This window comes from Leptonychotes weddellii, chromosome 5, assembly GCF_054177405.1.
Source record: "Leptonychotes weddellii isolate Sample4059 chromosome 5, ASM5417740v2, whole genome shotgun sequence".
NCBI classification, from domain to species: Eukaryota; Metazoa; Chordata; class Mammalia; order Carnivora; family Phocidae; genus Leptonychotes; species Leptonychotes weddellii.
Genome location: NC_138373.1, coordinates 63,033,814 through 63,057,492, shown reverse-complemented (window position 1 = coordinate 63,057,492; position 23,679 = coordinate 63,033,814). Strand labels below are relative to the sequence as shown.

At 38.4% G+C, this 23,679-nt stretch overlaps 1 long non-coding RNA gene across 1 annotated transcript; it reads left to right on the top strand.

The window, feature by feature from the left end:
- The first annotated feature begins 58 nt into the window (after positions 1-58).
- Positions 59-22,668, top strand: LOC145721416 (uncharacterized). Its single transcript, XR_014145088.1, has 4 exons — positions 59-380; positions 3,222-3,337; positions 9,854-9,961; positions 22,552-22,668. It is a non-coding gene; the product is annotated as an uncharacterized LOC145721416 (long non-coding RNA).
- Positions 22,669-23,679: the final 1,011 nt, after the last annotated feature.

The following is a 23,679-nucleotide window of genomic DNA, read 5'->3' as shown; positions in this document are numbered from 1 at the left end:
AAATTTGTGTTGGTTGTGAAGATGCCGTTTGCTTTTCCAGCAGTGAAGAACTCGAGTGCCCGCAGACAAAATACACTCACATCTGACGATACTGTTTGCCCAAACTAGCAATTTGTTACCCCAGCCCCATAAACCAAGGTGCGATCTCTAGCAACTGAAATGATTTCACCGACGTTGTTCTTGTTCTTGGAGCTCGAGGACCCTGGCCCCGGCTTTAATCTATGCACCAAAGAGACAAACAAGGAAAGACTCGCTGAGTCATGCAGCCTGGTCATCTGACCCCGGTGGATATTCCCTCTGGTGTGTCTTTCTGAGGCCCTGACTTGCCTACATTTGAATGATGCCAGCACCAGGACGTCAGCGTCTTCCCTGGGGAGCTGGTAATACATTCTCTTCTTGATTTGGCATTTCCTCCCCCTCCCCCATTTCTGGATTTTTCCCAGTCGTTCTTGGGAGTGCCTGAGCTGGTGCTGTGCTTAGTGCACCCTCACTTATTCTCCTGTTGGTATTTTCTGAGATTTACAGACCAGGTAGATGGTGGGGGGCATCTTCTATTTCTGCTTCATCTAAACGCTGTCTGCTTTGGATTCCTTTGTGACACGAGTTCTCCTTCCCCCTCATTATTTCACTGCTGTGTGTGCGTAAATTATCTTCATTTTTTTTCCTGGGCTCCGTCACTCATCGTGCTCTTGAGATGTCAACATGAGCAAGAAACAACGCGGGGAGAAAGATGGAGTGTGGCCTAGCAGAGCCTCCCACTAAGGGCACAGGAGCGAATGGTGGGTCTCAGGGCTGATTTGGAGTCAGGGACACCAACAGGGAGAAAAGACTAGAGCTGCTGGCTTTTCAAGATCTGGGATGGGAACTGTGAAGCTGAAAAAACAGGCTCCTGCAATCCTACCACCTGCCATTTGTTTGGATCAAATTGCTGGCCTGGTTTTTAGCTCGAACGTGTTTCATTTCTGGCCACTGCCTCTTATCTTTGTTGTCTCTTCTCCCCATGGTGGTTTCTCTCCTCTAACCACAGAACAGAATATTAGGATGGGGGTGGGGGTTGAGATCATCCTGGGCAACCCCCTTCAATTAGATCTGAAGAATCAGGCCCCAGAGAAGGGATGAGTTCTTCAAGGTCACACAGCAAGCTGCTAGAGGAGCCGAGACTAGAAGCCTCTCCCCCGAATCGCAGGGCCAAAGCTGTCTTCTCTAATGGATAGCTGCTTCAGTCTGTGGAATTCAGCAAAATGTAGCTTGTGCTGAAGCAGCTGCCTCCAAGTGTGCTCAGAAAGTGATGGTGTGCATCAGTTTGCCAGAGAGAAATGGCAAGGGAAAGAACTCACAGCACTGAGAGAAGACACGTCAGATAAACCTTCAATTAGCCTTCTTCTTTCGCAAGAAAACCGAAATTAGCTTAGCACATAACACCGAATTAAGTGATTTGACTTGGAAGCTAGTCATTAACATCTTCTGGGTTCTCTCCCCTTCATAATTGAAGATATTTTTTTCTCTTAAATCGTAAAAAGTAAAATTTTAAGACAGGTGTTCTGGCTTTTTTTCATCATCCGAAGTTTCTTTGCTAATAATCCCTGAACCAGGTGATAAATAATTGGCTAATAATACTGTAGAATTTGGAGTAAAGTCCTTGAAGTGGATCCTCTGGTAGGCAGAAACATGTATGACTAATAATGAGGTGACAGCCCCTGGTTATAAATTCCTGCGCCTCTGTTACTGTTTATGATTTGCCCTTGAGCTGTCCTGGGGTATGTTCCCCAGTCAGTGTTCTGTTTAACTGACCTGTGCATGTGAACCCCTACAGATATGTGGGGTTCCATACACTGGGACTCCTCTCAACCATAAAAGTGCTTTCCTACGGTGTTGATTATACAGTTTACTGATTCTTAACCCTAACGTACTATCCACTAGTGGCAGTGAGTCAAAATAAAGGTGAGGAAAGATACCTATCTTCTATTTTGGTCCCGAATACTTGAAACAAAGAACCCAATCTAGTTCTAATGTTATAAAATATAAAAAGGAAGAAGAGAAAGCAACTATTCTAGTTCTAATGTTATAAAATATAAAAAGGAAGAAGAGAAAGCAACTAGCAATCCCCCCCGGAGATCTAAGTGGCTTCATACTCTAGCTTTGTTCCCTGTAATATTGTAATACTACTTCTAAAGTAACTGGAGACTGTCAAGGTCCTCTGCCTAAGAAACCAGAGAACTATAATGCCGATTGAATCAAGCATCCAGACAGGAAAGGTTTCACAGTTATGGCGGGGTGGTGAAGAAGTGTTAGGACAGCATAATGGCTTCACCTGAGAGGAGGAAGTTTATCTGGAACTTTCCAGAGACTTCACATGGTTGGACATCAGTAGATACATGTGTGTCGTTTCTGACCTGCATGTGTCTCCGTGCCTAAACAGCCATCTGTGTACTCATGGTTTTGATTACAGCCTTCCTGGAGAAGCCATCTGTAGTTGGAATCAGAGCCTTGTCGCTGAGCATGACCTCTTTATGTACTTGTCGTGGACAGTGCCTGTTACCCCCCTCCAGGGCACACACACTGTGTGCATCCTCCTAAATGCAGTGGGACAGAGTTATTGAACAAAGATGTGAATAATGATAAATCTGCAGATTGGGTATGGAAACTCATAACGTTGGTGAGCAGTCTTGGTGTTTTAAAAGTCTATCTCCCTCAGGCTCTCTGATCATTGAGTGTTTTCCTGCTTTGGGTCTTTCTATTTTGCCAAGTGTGGTATTTCTGGGTTTTAGGAATCCACATTGGGAGGAGAGCAGCTCAGCCCTTGCAAGACTGCCCTTGCAGGGCGCCTGGGTGGCTCAGTTGGTTAAGCGACTGCCTTCGGCTCAGGTCATGATCCTGGAGTCCCTGGATCGAGTCCCGCATCGCGTTCCCTGCTCAGCGGGGAGTCTGCTTCTCCCTCTGACCCTCCCCCCTCTCATGCCCTCTCTATCTCATTCTCTCTCTCAAATAAATAAATAAAATCTTTAAAAAAAAAAAAAAGGACTGCCCTTGCACACACACCTAGACACACAGATGCTGAACCCCTCCAACGGACATTTTGTACCATCTTACTCTGTGGCTGTCCCCGAGATCCTTTTATAACACCCCCATTTCACTCCTGTAGGGTGAAGCACCAACCCTGCTACTTCCTTGTCTTTTCTACCAATCCCATTTTTTGATTTCTAATCCGATTCCCATCCTAGGTATTCCATGCACAACCATTTGAGGGATGCCTCTTGACTCGTACTGGTCAAGCCGCCCTCACCTGTGAACTGCTCTCGTGAAGAGCCCCGACACTCAGGCCACGCCCCGCTCACAGGTAGGCCTAGACAGCTGAGTCGCATCCTTGGTCTAGGCACATCCTTATTGTGAGATATGTTCAGTTGATTCTTTGAACATAGCCTCTAATAACGCTCATTCTTAGACTTTCTCATCTGCTCATGGCTCTCACCTCTCCATTCTGAAAATCTCTATCCGGCTTACCGCCCAGAGTACTCCACCATGAGAACCTGACTTGCAATTCCTCTGTGGCAAACCCGTGAATATCCTCAGAACCACCTTGATTACCAGAAGAAAGTTGTTGGTTTGTTTGTTTGTTTTTTGAGCATTAGATGTGTTAAAATTAACAGAACGATAAGCATGTGCTTACGGGTCCTGACATAACAATTTGGTACTTTAGAACATTTTCCCAGCAATTTACCTCATCTGTAAAATGAGAATGACAATCAATAGAACTTACCATGTGGGGCTGTGAGGAGTAAATGAGACAATTCATGTGCGTACTAGCACAGTGTTCTGTAAATATAGTACGTTATTATACCTTTACTCTTACCAAGTCCCGAAGCATAAAATACGGCAGCAGGCCATGCTGCTCTCTCAGGGAGCCTGTCGTTGAAGAGAGGAGCACACTGGAATGGCAGAGGCCAAAGGCATAACAAAACCCCAAAATATAATATGAATTAAATCATTTTCATTTTCCCCCCAACATACGAAATATATGCCTCCTGTCAAGAAAGACTGCCCTTCTTGGGTTTCTTGTGCTCTAATACATCTTATCCTGGGCATAAGACTCTAGTGGCTCCTTACCTGGGCCAGTTCTCAGGGTTGTGTTTGAGGCTGACAACCTTAGTCCTAAGGTCGCATCTGTCACCAGACACTGAGCAGGCTGGCTTACTGTTTAAAAGCAGTGGGTTCTCCAAATTCGGTGTTCCTTAGCGGTGATAAACCTGCTGTGTGAACAGTAGTCATCGGGGGGTCCATGAGACTGAGGAGGGCAAAGGAACCAATGAAAACACATGGTATGAATGCTGCTTACTGTGCTGTGAGTAATAAGGTCTGTTGTCTCTGACCCAGAGAAGTGCTTTCTGGGAACATCCATGTGATAAGCTAATTGACTGGCATGCAAGTAAGGTAAGATCCCCCCAACACCTCTCGTCTTGCAAGGTGTTAGGATTATATCAAGAATATGTCTGCACTCAGTACCGACCCATATAATCTGATCCTCATTCTTTTGAGCTTCCTTCTGGAAAGCTTCCATCAAAGAAGGATGTACCAGCGCAGTGTGCTCAAGGGCTATCTATCCAGGTGCTGCCACACACGCTCTTGAGGACTGAAGCAGGAATAGGCACTATGCGGCATTTAACGTTTAGGAAAAAGGATGATGCGTGTTGCTATGTCTCTTTCTGCAGATAATTCTTTATAGCTTCATGTTGCCTGTAGAAGAAACTACAAATTCTTTCCAAGAGATACGTAAGTCTCTTCCTGACCTTCCTATTACAAAACCTCATCCTTTAACACTCCCTGCTCCCTGACTCTATGTTACAGGTGTACAGAACAAATTCCATGATTCATCAGACACTTATTAATTTGATAAGTGTTCGTTGATGGCACAGGATATGGCAGACGATGTGTTAAAAGTGGGTCAAAGCAGTGAACAAACTGGTCATGTTCTGTTCTCTCCAGAACGGGCACACTCCTTCTGATTGCTCTGTTAGCTGCTCTCCCTTCTCCCATGAAGACTTGCATATGTCCTACATGATTTCTCTGGAGATGCACTTGCTCCAGGAAATCTTCCCTGACCCTGAGTCTTAGGTTTCCTTCCACTGGGCTCATCCACACCTGAAAGCCACAGCAACAGTCTTTACTGAGTTGCTGATTTTCTCTACCCTTTGGATCCATTCAGCACTCCACTCATGTTCAATGTCCTTTGCAATTTTAATGCAGGATCCATTTTTTATTCACATTTTTATCTGTAGGGCTGTGTACAGCATCGACATACGGTAAACATTCAATAAGTATGTTGTAGAATCAATGAATGATTAATTTACTGATGCTCCATGCTGACTTATGGTTCCCCAATAGCCAGAATCATAGATGTATGCAGCTGGAGGGCTGAGAGAGTTTTGCAAGACCACTTCTAACTCCCCATGTCACTGATGAGGCATTTCCTCGTTGAATCACAGAAAGGAACACAAATACCAGATACCCACTATTTGGAGCTGCCGAAAATCTGTGACAGAAATAATAATAACTAAAGTAAGGCGAGATACTTCAGTTCAGCAGTCTGTCTAGGTGCTAGTTAGTAGAATAGGCAGGACCTTTGTGTAAAGATGATTGTGTTGAAGCCTGTTCTACTTAATTGAGTTCAAGCTTCAGAGTTAAGAGCTGCCAAACATTTGCTCAATTGTGAGTTTGATGTTGAATCATGTATTACTCATCTTCCATCTTACAAACCACATGTATGGAGATGTTCCATAAATGGCTACCAGGTGGGGTGAGAAGAATTCCTCAAGATCAGGTAGAATGCCTGAGACATACTCAAGTGGGGAGTGAAGTGGTGAAGAGTGGTTTTTATTAGGCGACTGGAAGGGGGACTGGAGTCTGTGGTCTGCAGTGGGGCCGTCGTGGTCGGGGCTGGGAGGCAGGCAGGAAGGAAAGGACTGGGTTCCTCCAGAGGACATGAACATTTTTTATCCTCTGATGTATGCTCTCTTTTCATTATTTCTTGCTTTTCTTTTTCTTTTCTCTTTGTGCTTCTCCCATGGAAATTGCTGTTTGTCTTTGGCATTCATTCCATTCTTTTTTTTTTTTTTTAATTTATTCATGAAAGTCAGAGAGAGACAGAGAGGCAGAGGCAGAGGGAGAGAAGCAGGCTCCCCGCCTAGCAGGGAGCCCGATGCGGGACTCGATCCCAGGACCCTGGGATCATGACCTGAGCCGAAGGCAGACGCTTAACCATCTGAGCCACCCAGGCGCCCTGACATTCATTCCATTCTTGAAGATGGAGCCACCTGTGAGTGTTAGGGAGCATATGCTTTTAAACTTCTCACAAGTTGCATTTAGAATGAGTTAAGTTCTACCAGAGTGGAATCTGCCCAAGAAAACATCCAACAACTTGTGGAATATGATCAAACTTCGATGAAGACAGTTGTTGAACTGAGAAGTGACTTTTCTCCCTGACAATTCGTGATCAGGCCAATTTGATGTTTGAAGCATGTCCTTGACCTGGTGATTTGCTTCTTCTTCTTCTTTTTTTTTTTTTAAAGTTTAAATTATTTGTCAGAGAGAGAGAGAGAGAGCACAAGCAGGGGAAATGGCAGTCAGAGGGATATGGAGAAGCAGACTCCCCACTGAGCAAGGAACCTGATGTGGCACTCAATCCCAGGACCCTGGGATCATGACCTGAGCTGAAGGCAGATGCTTAACCGACTGAGCCACCCAGGCGTCCCCTGGTGTTTTGCTTCTTTAACTGATGGCTACTCTCCTCAGGCCTTGTAGCCCAGCAGCCCATAATTGTTAAAAATGGCCAAAAAAGGAAAACAAAACACCATTTTTTGGGTCTAATTAAAAAAAAATGCTTCCTTGATACATTAAGACCTTGAACCAAGACCATTAAAAAAACACTTTCTAATATAGAAGGTGACATATTAATAGAGTTTCTAATATTTATAAGTGCAAAACACTAATTATAAGTTTAGATTTTATATCTTCAAATAGAGTTTACAAACAAGTACTCACTGTGGCCTAGCTATTCTTCTCCTTGGCTACAAAGTTCTGTATGGCTGCTTAGGGGATGACTATACCCACAACTTATTTTATTGCAAACACTTGTATATAGCCTTTGTTCTTCCACAAACTTACAAGTAATGCAAATGAAGGTCATTTTTGATACACAGATATTTATAGTTTGCTCCATAGAAATTCGACAAACTATTTTTATACTAGTATTTTTGTTCCAGTAAAACATTTTATCTCAGTAAACGTGCTCCTTTGTTTATGCACAATTTCATTTCATAGGGTTTCTTTTCTCATTTTCCTGATTCTCCTTCCCTTGTTGGTTAGGCCAGCATGTGTATTGATAAAAGCCTAGTGAATGCTGGGTAGCCACAGGGTCTGAGCTACCCGAGAGAGGAAACATGACTTTCAGGTTTGTCTTTCCTTGTCAGGAAGCTGTCAAGATTTTTCTTTCAGAATTTGAAGCTAATGTGCCCAGCAAGGAAAATATCCTAACTCCTTTGTTTCTATATTTCCGACTTCTTTTTAATGATCATTAGTTTTAACAGAAACTTCTAATTTCCTTTAAATATGTAATTTTAACAGGATTTGGCACATTCTTAAGTACCTCTACTTCATCTTCTACCAAGCATTTTTTCCTGAAGCTATGTCACAATTTATAATGGAGCTTGATATAATTTTAAATATTTGATGGATTTTTAATTTTTAATTTTTCAATAGTTTATATATTATGTAGTAAAATATTCGAAGCATATAAAGAATATACGGATATACATGAAAAACAAACCTTTCCCCATCCTTGGCCCTCAGTTTCCAGTTCTCCTTTCCATGGACCAGGATTCCTTACTCCTTGTGTATCCTTGCAGATAAACAGACATGTATATTTGCATAGTATTGATGCTTGCTCCTCCCCTTCACACAAATAGTAGTACTTTCCACACTGCTCTCTATTTGGTTTTCCTCACGTATCTATATATCTCAGAAGATGTTCCAAATCATTATATAAATAAGTACAGTCTCATTTTTATAGCTGCACTTTATTCCATAGAAATACCATAATTTAGCCAACCAATTCCCTGTTGATGAACATCGAGGCTGTTTCTAATATTTTGCTATTGTCTTCCATTCTGCAATGACTATCTTCATATGTCTTTGTTCATATGTTCATATGTCTTTGTGCACACAGGTGAAATTATCTCTAGGATAAAGTCTCAGATTCAAATCGCTTGGTCAAAAGAAATAGAAACACGCTTCAGTTTTGATAGGTGTTGCCAAATTGCCCTCCAAAGATGTTTCCTCAAGTTACACCCACAGAAACGTGATTTGAGAATGTGGGTTTCTTTTTAAAATGTGCACTGTCTAGAAAGAGAGGTAAACTGCTCAATATTTGCCACTATGTCTTGCAATCAGCAACTAAATGAATCTACCAGACACTAAATATAATTACGAGCCCATTACAGTTACTACTGAAATTAGTCAGTATAATGCTTCTTCTCACCTTCTCCAGCTGATTAAGTGTATACTTAATATCCATGCCTCAACTTGCAATCTTGAAAGTGTTTAGTGGGTGCACACAGAGCATTTGACAGCTATGCTCAGCAACAGGAGAGAGTCTATGTGTTTTAGACAAATAAAGGTCAGTGTCTTAAGCCCGATGTTTTGTGAGACAAGTATTTAAACTGTGATCTTACATCTTAAAATTCAGTACAATATTAAACATGATGGTGAGTTCAGCAGGTGTTTGCTATTCCTGCCTAGAACTGTCTACACTTTTGATGTTGACTCATAATCAGATCATTTAGACGCAGCCTGAAACAATTCTGTCTGCTTTTAACATGTCAGTAAAAAATAAAAATGGTTTCAACTTCTGATTTTAGAATTAGGGATGTTAGTTTTGCTATTATTATTAATGGAGTAAATATTTTATAATGAATTCTGTATACGTAATTATTTTTACCTATTTGGAAAAAGTTCCTTTTTTCTCTTTGATGGGTTACAACCAAGCCCACCATCTTCTCTTGAGTGCTGCGGTGAATTCTTGTACCTTACTTTGTCGATCTGGCTCAGTGCTTTCCCCTCTCTGGACATCAGTCTGCCATCTACATTTGAAATCAGTGTGTTCTTGATAGAATGTAGCAGCTTATAACACAAGAACCTGAGGGTGTGAATCAAGAAATTCCAATTACGTAAAAGTAGCAACATGCAAAGAATTCATTATAAAATATCTCCATCAATAAAAATCTTTAACATTCTTAACTCTAAAACCAGAAGTTGAAGCCATTTTTATTTATTTTCTGACATATTAGAAGTAGTCAATATTGTCAGTGAAACTTCTGTTTCTAAGTGTCAAATAAGTGGTCCTTACAAATGACAGTAGAAATGATCCATAAAATCCCAAAGAAAGGCATGATAATGATTCTTTTCTTCTTCTATTTCTGTCCTTTATAACCTGGTTTCTTTCTTACTATTTCTTCTCCTCGCCTTATATTTTAATTAGTCCCTCCTCACTTTCTAAACACTCTGGCCATCACAATGAAGTTGGACATCTCCCAAATTGATCTTGTCTCACCCCCAACCAGCTTCCTCTCCAGAGTTCCCTACATCAGTGAGCAGTGTCACCACGCATCCAGTGGCACCTGAGAACACTTTCTTCTCCCTCCTCTGCCTTTCCTGCACAGCCCATCAGTCACCAAATATTGATGTTCTACTTCTTAAATCTCTCAAATCTATCCACTTTTTTCCATCTTTACTGCATTATCTTAGTCTTACTGGACATAGCCTTCTAAATGTTATCCCCTCATTTACTCTTGTTAATTTCTAGTTACCATTCTACATAAAGAATATATGAAACAAAAGTTTGTGAAGAATTGGACATCGGGCCACCAGACAATAATAGATAGATACAATTGAGACACAGGAAACAAATAAGGTGAGTCTCAGAATGACCTAACTTATTAGCATGATGCAGGCAGGGGAAGCCACGTGGAGCCTTGTAGTCTTTCTGAATTAAATGAAGGGGAGCTGGGAGCACAGGAAGATCGAGGGAGTTGGATTTCATACGACAGTGTTACAGAAGAGAGAGCTGCAGAGAGAGAAAGCTCTGGAGAGTTGCTGGGTGTTCTCCCCAAGTATTCAGCTGAATAGTGATGAGTGTATGTCTGCAAGGAAACTACCCATGCTTGGGGAAGATCTAGTCAAAAGGATGAGAATGAAATATACCCAGAGTTCAATTAGGACCTACAATAATGCCCATTCCCTGCAGTCAGAGTAGAAAACCTCATAATTTATGCTTCATTGAATAGAGTACCAGAAGGGTATTTTCTAAGTAGCGAGGAAAATTCTCCCTAGGCATAGTGCTCCTATGGTTCTGGTTTTGTAAGAACTGGTCCTGCCTAACAATGTTTAAAAGCAAGACCCAAGAGAATCAAACTATTTCTGAGTAATCTGACCACATCCCAGGAAAAACAAACAAACAAACAAGAAAACATATAAGATTATAGAAAAATTCAGCAGCCGATAATGTAAGAATCACAATGTCTGGTATCCAATCACAAATTACCAGGCATTAGGAAAAAAAACACCACCACCACCACCACCAAACAGGGGAGTACAAAACATGAGGATAAAAATCAAAACTGACTCAGAATTGATACTTATGATAGAATTAATAGGCAAGGGTAATAAAATAGTTATCATAACTCTATTTAATGTGATCAAAAAGCTAGAAAATAAATGTGTTATGTAGGGATACAGAAAATATTTTTAAAAAGAACTAAATCAAACTTGTAGAGATGCAGCCTACAATGTCTGAGATGAAAAATACGCAGGATGTGGCTAGCAGCAGATTAGACATTGCATAATAAAAGGTTAGTGAACTTGGAAACATGGCAATAGAAATTATTTAAAATGAAACAAAGAGAAAACAGTGAAAGGAAAAAAAAAGAGCATCAGTGAGCTCTGGAACAATTTTAGTAGGCCTAATATTGTGTAATTGGTGTAGCACAGAAAAGTTATTTGTAGAAATAATGGCCAAAATATTTCCAAATTTGATGAAAAATATAAACAAATGGATCCAAGCAACTTTAAAAACAAGAAACATGAATAGAACTACAAGTCCCATCATCATCAAATTGTTTAAATCCAGTGAAAAAGAGAATATATTAAAAACAGCCAGAGTAAAAGGCCACATTAAATGCGAAGAACAAAGGAAATCTGTTTTCTCCCCAGAAACAAAACAAGTGAGAAGACAGAGGGCCAACATCCTTAAAGTTCTCAAAGACAAAAACTAAAATGGAGTATTTACCAGTGAAAACACCATCTTTGAAAGATAAAGGCACATAAAACTTATTCAGACAGTCAAAGCTAAAAACACTTATTAGCAACACACCTACACTGGAAGAAATGATGAAGGAAGTTCTTTAAGCAGAGGAAAGTGACTCCACATGGAGATCTGTGTCCACACAAAGAAATGAAGAGTCCAGGAAATGGCAACTCTGTGGATACTATAAAGAGTTTTTTCTTCTAATTAAATATCTTGAAAAGATAATCAACTGCTTAAAGCAATAACAGGGTATTGTGGAGGGTACATAATATATAGGAACAAAATGTATGATGGCAATAGCATGAAGGCTGGGAGAGAGAAATGGAAGTATACTGTTGTAACGTTCTTATACTATATGGGAAGGGTAGATTAGATTCTGATAAGGTAATGATGTATGATGTATACTATACTATGAACCCTAAAACAATTACAAAATAATGCCACAGAGAGTTATTGTCAATAAGAAAACACAGGGGGTAAATAGAATCAATAAAAAGTTATTCAATCCAGGGACTTCTGGTTTGGCAAATTGATATAGACTCATTTGTCCCTGTTAGGTACAACTATAAACCCTGGAGATAAGGCAAGAGGCAACCAAAGGAGAACTCTGAATGGTAGAAAAAGGAAAGCAACAGATTAGGGACCTCAGCACTACAGGAAAAACAGCATCAGGTTGTCTTATAATCCCCCTGCCTAACGGAAGATGGTGACTCAGGCTTGGCCTTTTCTGACCCCCAACCTCAGATAGGTAGCTTTAGGTAGGCTCATTTGTCTCCTGGATTGAATGAAAATCCTGCCAGCAACAACAGGCAAGCTCAGCAACACAGCAAAGGGGATTGATTGAGAGCCCTGCTAATGATTAAGTATTTAGGGAAAGTGTCACCTTCTCCTCAGTGGGAACCCAAGACTCCTTTCTCTAACCAAACAGACTGGAAGACATTAGCAAGGGGGATTCCACTCTAAAAAGTGGCTGGCCCAGGAAGCATTCTCTAGACCTGAGACTCCCACCTTTCACCAAAGACATTGAGTGGTTGGGTGGCACTAAGAAAGGAGACACACCACAATAGGGACCTGATTCAGGAAGTCTCCTTGTCCTCCTGGACAGATAATCCCTTTCTCCACCCAGAAACACTAGCTACTCTGGCTTGAGTAAACTACACCCCATCACCCTAAGCAGTACCAGCAGAAAGAAAACAGCAGACAAAATAGCACTCCATGGCTCTGATAATTATGTTATCATTGGAACCAAAGCTTATAAAATCAGACCAGGACCTGTGTGCTAAACCTAAATATGGTGACTGCCTGCTATCATAAAAGATCTAAATAAGGCCCAGAGTCTGCTAACATAAAAGCCAAAATGTCCAAGATATAATAAAAAATCACCTGTATACCAAGAGTTAGGAATTTTAAGACAGGCATCATAAAAATGCTTCACCAAGGTATTATAAATTCTCTTGAACCAAATGAAAAAAATAGGAAAATCTAAGCAAAAAACATTAAAGTGATAAAACAAAAAAAGAACTGTTATGTAGAGCTACATAATGCAAAAAGAGAAATCAAAAAGAGCTGGATGAGCTCAATAGTAGAGTGGATATGACAGAAAGTAGGATCAGTGAAGTTGGGGACAGGTCAATAGAATTTATTGAATTTGAACAACAGAGGGAAAATAGACTAAGCAAAATGAATAGAATTTCAGGGACTTATGGGACAATAAAAGAAGATCTAACATTCATATTAGTGGAAACTCAGAAGGAGAAGAAAAAGTGAGTGTGACCAAAAGAGTATTCGAGAAAATAATGGCTAAAAGTTTTGGCAAAAGAAATAAACCTACAGGTTGAAGAAGCTGAGCAAACTGTAAATAGTATGAACTAAAACAAACAAACAAACAAACAAACAAAACCCATGTAAGACATATTTCAAAAAAAATTTTTTTTTTAAAGATTTTATTTATTTATTTGAGACAGAGAGAATGAGAGAGAGAGAGAGAGCACATGAGGGGGTGGAGGGTCAGAGGGAGAAGCAGGCTCCCTGCCGAGCAGAGAGCCCGATGCGGGACTCGATCCAGGGACTCCAGGATCATGACCTGAGCCGAAGGCAGTCGCTTAACCAACTGAGCCACCCAGGCGCCCTCAAAAAAAATTTTTTTGAAAACCCGCTTGAGAGAAAAAACACGTTACCTACAGGGAAATGCTGATTTGAATGACAATGGATTTGTAATCTGAAACCATGGAGGCCCAAAAGAAGCAGCCCCATATTTTTCAAGTGCTGAAAGAAGAGAACTGTCAACCATGAATACTTTGTGGGTGAAATTATCCTTCAGGAATGAAGGGGCAATAAACACATTCTCAAATGAAGAAAAACTAAAAGAATTTGTCACTAGCAGACCTACCCTTAAGGAATGACTAAAGGAAGTTCTACAAACAGAAAGGAAATGATGAAAGAATGCGAAGAGCAGGACTGGATGGACATACAATAGACCATCTTTCTGTTCATGACTTTTATAAATCAAATTTAATGACTTAAACAAAAATTGTCACATCACCTGATACTTAAGATAATGACACTTAAAAGCCAGTAAGGTCAAGGGACCTAAAGTTTCTAAATTTCACTGGAAGTGGATAAAAATGTTGACAGGAATAGATGAGAATAAGGTAGATATATCCACACAGAGCTACTAACAAGACAACTATACAGAAAGCACTCAAAAACACTATAAACAGGGGCACCTGGGTGGCTCAGTTGGTTAAGCATCTGCCTTCAGCTCAGGTCATGATCATGATCTTGATCTTGACATAATCAAGCCCTGCATCAGGCTCCCTGCCCAATGGGGAATCTGCTTCTCCCTCTGCCTTCCCCCCACACCCCCACTTGCCCTCTCTCTGTCTCTCTCTCTAATGAATAGATAAAATCTTTAAAAAAAAAACCACCATAAATAAATCAACAAGAAATCCTAAAGTTAATTTGGGTAAGAATCCAAAAGAAGCTTCCATGATATAGCTGCTATATAAAAACATGCCCAATTCAGACAATCAGAAAATTTTATGGTTGGAAGATCATTTGGTTCAGTGTTTCCCAATCATTAACATGTATTTTATTTATTTATTATTTATTTATTAAATAAATATTTGTTAAATATTTATTTACTTATTTGTCAGGGAGAGAGCACAAAGCAGGGGAGTGGCAGGCAGAGGGAGAAGCAGGCTCTCCGCTGAGCAAGGAGCCCGATGTGGGACTCGATCCCAGGACCCTGGGATCATGACCTGAGCCAAAGGCAGATGCTCGACCAACTGAGCCACCCAGGCATCCCATTATCATGTATTTTAATCACTTGGTGATCTTGTTGCAATGCAAATTCTGATTGATTAGGTCTTACATGGACCCTAAGATTCTGTGTTCCAAAAAGCTACTGATCCAAGGACCATGTTTTCAATAGCAACAATTTGTTTCAATCGCTTTTTCTAACATGAAGAATAGATGGCCTTTCTCCTGACTTTTTAGAGCATTGCAATGACTCTAGAAGGCCGGAAGCCATTGGACCTGAGTTCTATTGATAAAAATCCTTCAAACACTTGTCACAGAGATCTCTGCTCTAGCCTTGGTTGCTGCCTTTCCCGTGTCATAGTTTTTAATATTCTTTCAATTCTGAGATTGTACTGAAAAATCCCTTTCAATTAATTTCTTTCTTTTTTGCTGTAGCTATCCAGAGTCAGTTTCTGTTGCATGTGGTCAAAAGAACCTTCACTAAGAGAGGATGTGTGTTGGACTTGAGTGCAAAGAAACATCCATATTTGTAACACGAGAATATGAATTACCCCCCCACCCTGCCCCGCCCCACAATTGAGATATTTTCTTAAAAGTTTACACAAGCCCACTGGCGACTCAGAAAAATTCCTCTCCAGCATGACCTCTCCCCTCCCCTTCCAGGCTCCTATCCAACTTCCTACTTGATCTCTCCATCTGAATATCTAATAAACATCTCAAACTTAATATGTCCAAAACAAAACCCAATCTTCTGCAGCAAATGGCACCAGCTTTCATATAGTTGCTGAGATAAAACTCTCGGAAACATGCCTGATTTCTCTTCTTACTTTCCCAAATCCAATTGCTCAGTAAGTTCTATCAGTTCTACCTTAAAAACATAGCCAGAATCCAACCACTCACCATCTGAACCACTTTATTCTCCTTGAAACCACCCTTGTCTCTCCCTTAGAAAACTGCGATAGCCTCCTAATTACTTTCTGCTTCTACTGTAGCTTTGCCACATGGCAGCCAGAGTGATTATCTTAAAATGTAAACCAGACCATGCTACTTTAATGCTCAAAACCTGTCAGTAGCTTCTCATCACACCGAAAAATAGAATCTAAAGATGCTACCATGATCTACAAGGCCCAGTGTGATCTGACCCTTGACTGAACCTTTCACTTCAGTTTCATCCACTCTCTTCCCTGCACATCTTGTCCAGCCACGCTGGTCACCTTGTTACCTCTCCACCTGGAAGAGGGGCCTCAGAGGGCAGGGATTTCTTCTGTTTTACTCACTGTTGTATTTTCAAAGCCTAGCATAATGCCTGACACAAAGTAGGTGTCAATTAATTGTTCTTAAATAAATGAGTCAATTTTAAAAATACTGACTCCAAAGGAAAGCAGAGAAAAGGGGACAAGGGAATAAAAAATAGATGGGACAAATAAAAATAATGAGATGTAGATATAAGTTAACCATATCTATAATTACTTTAAATCACAATGGACTAACACTCCAACTGAAAGACAGAAATTGTTGGATGGAAAAACAAACAAACAAACAGAAAATAAGAATCACTACATGCTGTGTGCAAGAAATGCAGTTCAACTATAAAGGTACAATTAGGTTAAATGTAAAAGTATGGAAAAAGATATATCATGCTAACACTAATCATAAGAAAGTTTCAATGGCTATATTAATATTAGGCAAAGCAATTTTAGAGCAAAGGATATTAGCAGTGATAGAGAAGTTCATTTCATAATGATAACAGGGCCAATTTATTATAGAACATAACCATGTAAGTGCTAATCCATTTAATAACAGAACTTCAAAATATAGGAAGCAAAAACTAATAGGACTATAAGGATAAATAGATAAATTTTGAAGTGTCCATAAACAGACCCACACATATATGGTCAATGAAGTTTTGACAAGGTTGCAAAGACAATTCAGTGAAAAAAAGGATAGTCTTTCCAACTAATTTTACTGGAACAATTGGATAACCACATGTGCAAAAATGAATATTAGTTCACATCTTACATCATGTACAAAAGTCAACTCTAAATGCATCATATAACCTAAATATAAAACATAAAATTATAAAACTTCTAGAAGAAAATTATTATCTTCATAGAAGAAAATCTTTGTGATGTTTTATTAGGCAAAGAGTTCTTGGGGCACCTGGGTGGCTCAGTCAGTTAAGTGTCCAGCTCTTGGTTTTGGCTCAGGTCATGATCTCAGGGTTATGAAATTAAGCTCTATGTTGGGCTCTGTGCTGAATGTGGAGCCTGCTTAAGATTCTTTCTCTCCTTCTCCCTCTGTTTCAATGCCCTCCCTCTCCCTCTCAAGGAAAAAAAAATTCTTACATGTAACATCAAAAATACAATCCGTACAAGAAAGTATTTTGATAAATTAGATTTCATCAATTTAAGAACTCTGCTCTTTAAAAGAACTGTAAAGAGAAGGAAAAGGCCATTGATGGGGAAAAACATTTGTAAATCACTTATCAGCTAGGATGCTTATATTTGGAATATATAAAGAAGTTTCAAGACTCAGTGATAAGGAGATAAAGAGCCAAAAACAAAATGAAGAAAAGATGTGAACAGACATTGCACCAAAGGAAATGGGTGGTAGATAAGCTCATGGAAATACACTGAACACAGGGAAATGAAAATTAAAACCACAGTGACATATCACTACACACTGATTAGGATGTCCAAAATGAAAGAGACTGATGATACCAATGTTGTCCCAATGTTGGAATGCTCACATTCTGCAGGTGAGAATGTAGGTGCATACCCCTTTGGAAAAAATCTGTCTGTTTCTTAAAAAGTTAAAGACACACTTACTAAATGATCCAGCCACTCTTCTCCTAGAAATGAAAATATGTCAGATACAGATTTATACACAAATGTTCCTGGCAGCTTTATTTGTAATAATGTCAAACTGGAAACAACTGCAGTGTTCCTCAACAGGTGAATAAGTAAATAAACACTGATATCTCCATTCAATAGAATGCTGCTCAGCAATAAAAAAATAGTTTATCAATATTTGTGAGAACATGGATAAATCTCAATATAATTATGCTGAAATACTTATATTGGACAAAATAGACTTTAAAACAAGGACTGTAACAGGAGACAAAAAGGCACTATATAATAATAAAGGAGGCAATCCAACAAGAAGATATAACAATTATAAATACTTATGCACCCAACATGGAAGCACCTAAATGCATAAAAGTTAATAACAAGCATAAAAGAATTAATTGATAGTAATACAATAATAGTAGGGGACTTTTAATACCCCATTTATATCAATGGACAGATCATCCAAACAGAAAATCAAGAAGGCAACAGTGGCTTTGAGTGACACACTGGACCAGATGGATTTAACATATATTCAGAACATCCCACCCTAAAACAGCAGAATACACATAATTTTCTAGTGCACGTGGAATATTCTCCAGAAAAGATCACATATTAGTCTCAACAAATTAAAAAAGATCAAAGTCATACCATGCATCTTTTCTGACCACAACACTATGAAACTAAAAATAAACCACAAGAAAAAATCTGGAAAAAGCACAAATAACATGCTACTAAACAATGAATGGGTCAACCAAGAAATCAAAGAAGAAATAAAAAATTACATGTAAACAAATGAAAATGAAAACACAATGATCCAAAATCTTTGGGATGCAGCAGAAGCTGTTCTAAGAGGGAAGTTTATAGCAACACAGGCCTACCTGAAGAAGCAAGAAAAATGTCAAATAAACAACTTAATCTAACACCTAAAGGAGCTAGAAAAAGAAGAACAAACAAAATCCCAGACCAGTAGAAGGAAAAAAATAATAAAGATTAGAGCAGAAATAAATGATATAGTTACATAAAAAACTAATGATGTAATGTATGGTGATTTATATAACAATAGAAAATTTAAAAAAAAGAAATAAATGATACAGAAACTAAAACACAAAAACAAAAACAAAACAAAAAAACCCCAAAAACCAGATCAGATCGATGAAACTGGGGGCTGGTTCTTTGAAAAAATCAATAAAATTGATAAGCCTCTAGCTAGACTCTTCAAGAAAAAGAGAGAAAGGACCCAAATAAATAAAATAACAGGGGCGCCTGCATGGCTCAGTTGGTTGGGTGTCTGCCTTTAGCTCAGGTTGAGATCCTGGGTCCTGAGATCAAGCCCCAAGTAGGGCTCCCTGCTCAGGGAGAAGTCTGCTTCTCCCTCTGCCCCTCCCCCCTGCTCTCTCATTCTCTCTCTCTCTCTCAAATAAATAAATAAAATTTTTTAAAAAAGATAAAATCACAAAAGAGAGAGGAGAAATAAAAACAAACACCACAGAAATACTAACAATTGTAAGAATATTATGAAAATTATATGCCAATAATTGGCCAACCTAGAAGAAATGGATAAATTCCTAGAAATAAATAGCCTACCCAAACTGAAACAGGAGGAAATAGAACATTTGAACAGACTGATAACCACCAATGAAATTGAATCAGTATCAAAAGCTCCCAACAAACAGAAGTCCAGGGGCAGATGGCTACACAGGCAAATTCTACCAAACATTTAAAGAAAAGTTAATACTATTCTCAAACAATTCCAAAAAATAGAAGAGGAAGGAAAACTTCCAAATTCACTCTATGAGGTCAGCATTACACTGATACCAAAACCAGATGAAGACACAACAAAAAAGAAGCCAATATCTCTGATGAACATAGGTGTAAAAATCCTCAACAAAATACTAGCAAACTGAATCCAACAATACATTAAGAAAAATCATTCACCATGATCAAGTGGGATTTATTCCCCAGATGCAAGGGTGATTCAGTATTTGCAAATTGATCATAGTGATGCATCACATCAATAAGAGAAAGGATAAAAACCATGTGATCATTTCAATAGATTCAGGAAAAACATTTGACAAAGTACAATATCTATTCATGATAAAAACCCTCAACAAAGTAGGTTTTGAGGGAACATACCTTAACCTAGTAAAGACCAAACATCATACTAAGGAAAAAGACAAGGATGTCCACTCTCACCACTTTTATTCAACATACTACTGTAAGTCCTAGCCACAGCAATCAGACAAGAAAAAGAAAAAAAAAGGCATCCAAATTAGTAAAGAAGTAAAACTTTCAGTATTTGTAGACAGCGTGATACTATTTATATAAAAGCCCTGAAGACTCCACCAGGAACCTGCCAGAACTGATGAAATGAATTTAGTAAAGTCACAGGATACACAATCAATGTATAGAAATCTGTTGCATTTCTATGTACTAATAATGAATCAGCAGGAAGAGAAATTAAGAATCCAATCCCATTTATAACTCACCATTAAAATAAAAAAATAAATTGGAATTGACTTAACCAAAGAGGTGAAAGACCTGTACTGTGCAAACTATGAAACACTGATGAGAGAAATTGAAGATGAAACAAAGAAATGGAAAAATATTCCATGCTTATGGATTGAAGAACAAATGTTGTTAAAATGTCTATACTACCCAAAGCAATCTACAGATTTAATACAATCCCTACCAAAATATCAACATCATTTTTCACAGAACTGGAACAAACAATCCTAAAATTTGTATGAAACCACAGAAGATCCCAAATAGCCGAAGTAATCTTGAAAAAGAAAAACAAAACTGGAGGTATCACAATTCCAGACTTTAAGTTATATTACAAAGCTGTAGTAATCAAAATAGTATGGTACTGGCACAAAAATAGACATATAGATCAATAGAACAGAATAGAAAATCCAGAAATAAACTCAATTATATTGTCAATTAATTTTCAATAAAACAGGAAAGAATATCCAATGGGGAAAAGACAGCCTCTTCAAAAAATGGTGCTGGGAAAACTGGACAGCTACATGCAAAAGAAAGAAACTGAACCACTTTGTTATACCATACACAAAAATAAATTCAAATGGATTAAAGACCTAAATGTGACACCTGAAGCCATAAAAATCCTAGGAGAGAGCATAAGCAGTAACTTCTTTGACATCGGCAGTAGCAAGATTTTCCTAGGTATATCTCCTGAGGCAAGGGAAATTAAAGCAAAAATAAACTATTTGGGCTACATCAAAATAAAAACTCCTACACAGTGAAGGAAACAATCAACAAAACTAAAAGGCAGCCTACTGAATGAGAGAAGATATTTGCAAATGACATAGCCAATAAAGGGCTAGTATCCAAAATATATAAAGAAGTGATATAACTCAACACCCCCAAAAACAAATAATCCGATTAAAAAATGGGCAGAAGACATGCACCAGCATTTCTCCAAAGACATCCAGATGGCCAACAGACATGAAAAGATGCTCAACATCACTCATCACCACGGAAATGCAAATCAAAACTACAATGAGATACCACCTCACACTTGTCAGAATGGGTAAAATCAAAAACACAAGAAATGACAAATGTTGGCAAGGATGTGGAGAAAAATGAACCCTCATGCACGGTTGGTAGGAATGCAAGCTGGTGCAGCCACTGTGGAAAATAGTAAGGAGGTTCCTCAAAAAGTTAAAAATGGAATACCCTGTGATCCAGTAATCACAGTAGCAGGTATTTACCTAAAATATACAAAAGCATTAATTCAAAGAGATATATGCACCTCTATGTTTATTACAGCATTATTTACAAAAGCCAAATTATGGAAGCAGCCCGTGTCCATTGATAGATGAATGGATAAAGAGGATGAGGTATACATATACAATGGAATATTATTCAGCCATAAAAAGAATGAACTCTTGCCATTTGCAACGACATGGATGGAGCTGGAGAGTATTATGCTACATGAAAGAAGTCAGTCAGAGAAAGACAAACACCGTATGATTTCACTCACTCGTGGAATTTAAGAAAACGAAACAAATGAGCAAAGGGAAAAAAGAGACAAATCAAGAAACAGACTCTTAACTCTAGAGAACAAACTGATGGTTACCAGAGGGGAGGTAGGGGATGGGTGAAACAGGTGATGGAGATTAAGGAGGACACCTATCATGGTGAGCACTGACTAATGTATAGAACTGTTGAGTCACTATATTGTACACCCCAAACACTGTATGTTAACTATGCTGGGATTAAACTAAAAGATTTAATTAAAAAACCCCAAACAGCTACTGTTACTTGCTAAGTAAAATGAACACTATGGCATTAGAGACAGAACTAGAAATCCAAGATTCCTTACCTTTGGAGCTGAGGTCTTCTCACTTCATAATATGGTTCTTTATTAAAATTCAGACAATTTTGATTTTATATTTCTCAAGATCAACAAGAAAATATATTTTAATTATCAATAAAGGTATGTTTCAGATGTCTTAAGACAGCTCCATGTTGGTCTTTATGGATTCAAATACAACATTTCTAGTAAAGGAGTTTCTCTCAGAAATAGAAAAAATATGCTGAGTGGAAAAAACTCAACAAAAAAAGAATTCATATTATATAATTGTATTTATATAAGATTCTAGAAAATACAAACTAATCTATAGTGAAATAAAGCAGATCAGTGTTTGCCTGGGGATTGGAATGGGATTGGGTGAGGGGTGGGGTAGGAAGAAGAGATTACAAAGGAGCATAAGGAATTGATCCAGGGTCATGAATATGTTCATTACCTTGATTGTGGTGATGATGGGTATTACATAAGTCACAACTTATCAAATTGTGCATTTTAACTATATGCAGTTTATTATATGTCAATTGTACCTCAATATATATTTTAAAAAAAGGAAAATAGGATTTGACTTATTTGAATGTTTCATGTGCTGCCATTTGACCTACAACATATAAAACTTTTCATTTTTTTTAAGGCTGTGTGTCTTTGACTATAATACAATTATATATTCCTGAAAGTATCAGTGGACCAAATTTATAATCTTGTAAAATATACAACCAAAGAGACCTTAGGAATTCTGTAATAATTTTTTTTTTTAGGTGAAGAAACAAGACTGGATCGGTAAAATGATGTGCTCCAACTTATGTAAGAATGCAGGCTGTCTAAACTAGCTCACAAAATGAAAGTTTGGGTTTCCTGCCACCCATGAAGCTAAATCACACTGACATTTTAATAAATGGTCAAAATGTTGCATTCTTGTGGTCTCAAACTTGACTGGCTAGTAGTAAACCCACTGGTTGAAAAATTTAAACAATTTCTAATCATTGTTGAGTATAGCACAAAATAACCAATAATTTCATCTGACCATAAATCTCAATCAAAATTTTGTTGTACATCCTGTAGCCCATATTGATGGCTTTAAATGGAATGCGTTTAATATATTTAGTATTTGCTTCTGTGTAAATTAGAAAAAGGCATACTTTCCTCAGGATTCTTTACTTTCCACTTGCAGAAAATTGTCACAATAAGCTGTTTTTGGTTTGTTTAAGATCAAAAGACTTTAATTCCATCTGCTGGAGAATGGTCGTAAGAAATACCAAGACTTTTTCAACGTGAATGGCACCCTACAGAGTTTTGCAAGGATCCATCAAGGCCCAGATGTACATTTATCAGAAAAGAGAATTTACCACAAAGTTATGAGATGTATAACTGCTATAATTTCAAGCAAAATGTTTCAGTATTATTAACTTCGAAATTTTAATCTTGCTCAACTGGTAAACAGAAGTGTATTCTCTTGTGGATGTGTGTAAGTACCTTTTAAACTCATTTTATTTACACTGAATTCTTTTGGATGTTTGGGAGTTAGAGACAAGACTTATCTTCATCTTTAGGAGAAAGCTGAGTATGTAAGTAAACAGGCTCAATTATATTTTAGAAAAATTTTTTGCAGCAATACTCTTTCTAGTTTAAGATGACTAAGGATGAGGTAATCGTGGCTCAGCAACATGTTTTAGTTAAGACGGCACTCAAGAGAATTTCATTTGCTTTCCAGCCCCACAGTTGGGCCAAGAAAAGTAATTACAGTGATAATAATAATATTTGATTTTCAAGTCCCTGAGCCCACTCCTCAGAGCTGGTATTATCTGGGGGCAGAGAAACAAATTGCGGGAAGGAAATGAGAAGTATGTCCTACCATTTGAATTCTTAAGCATTACATGGTCCCAGAG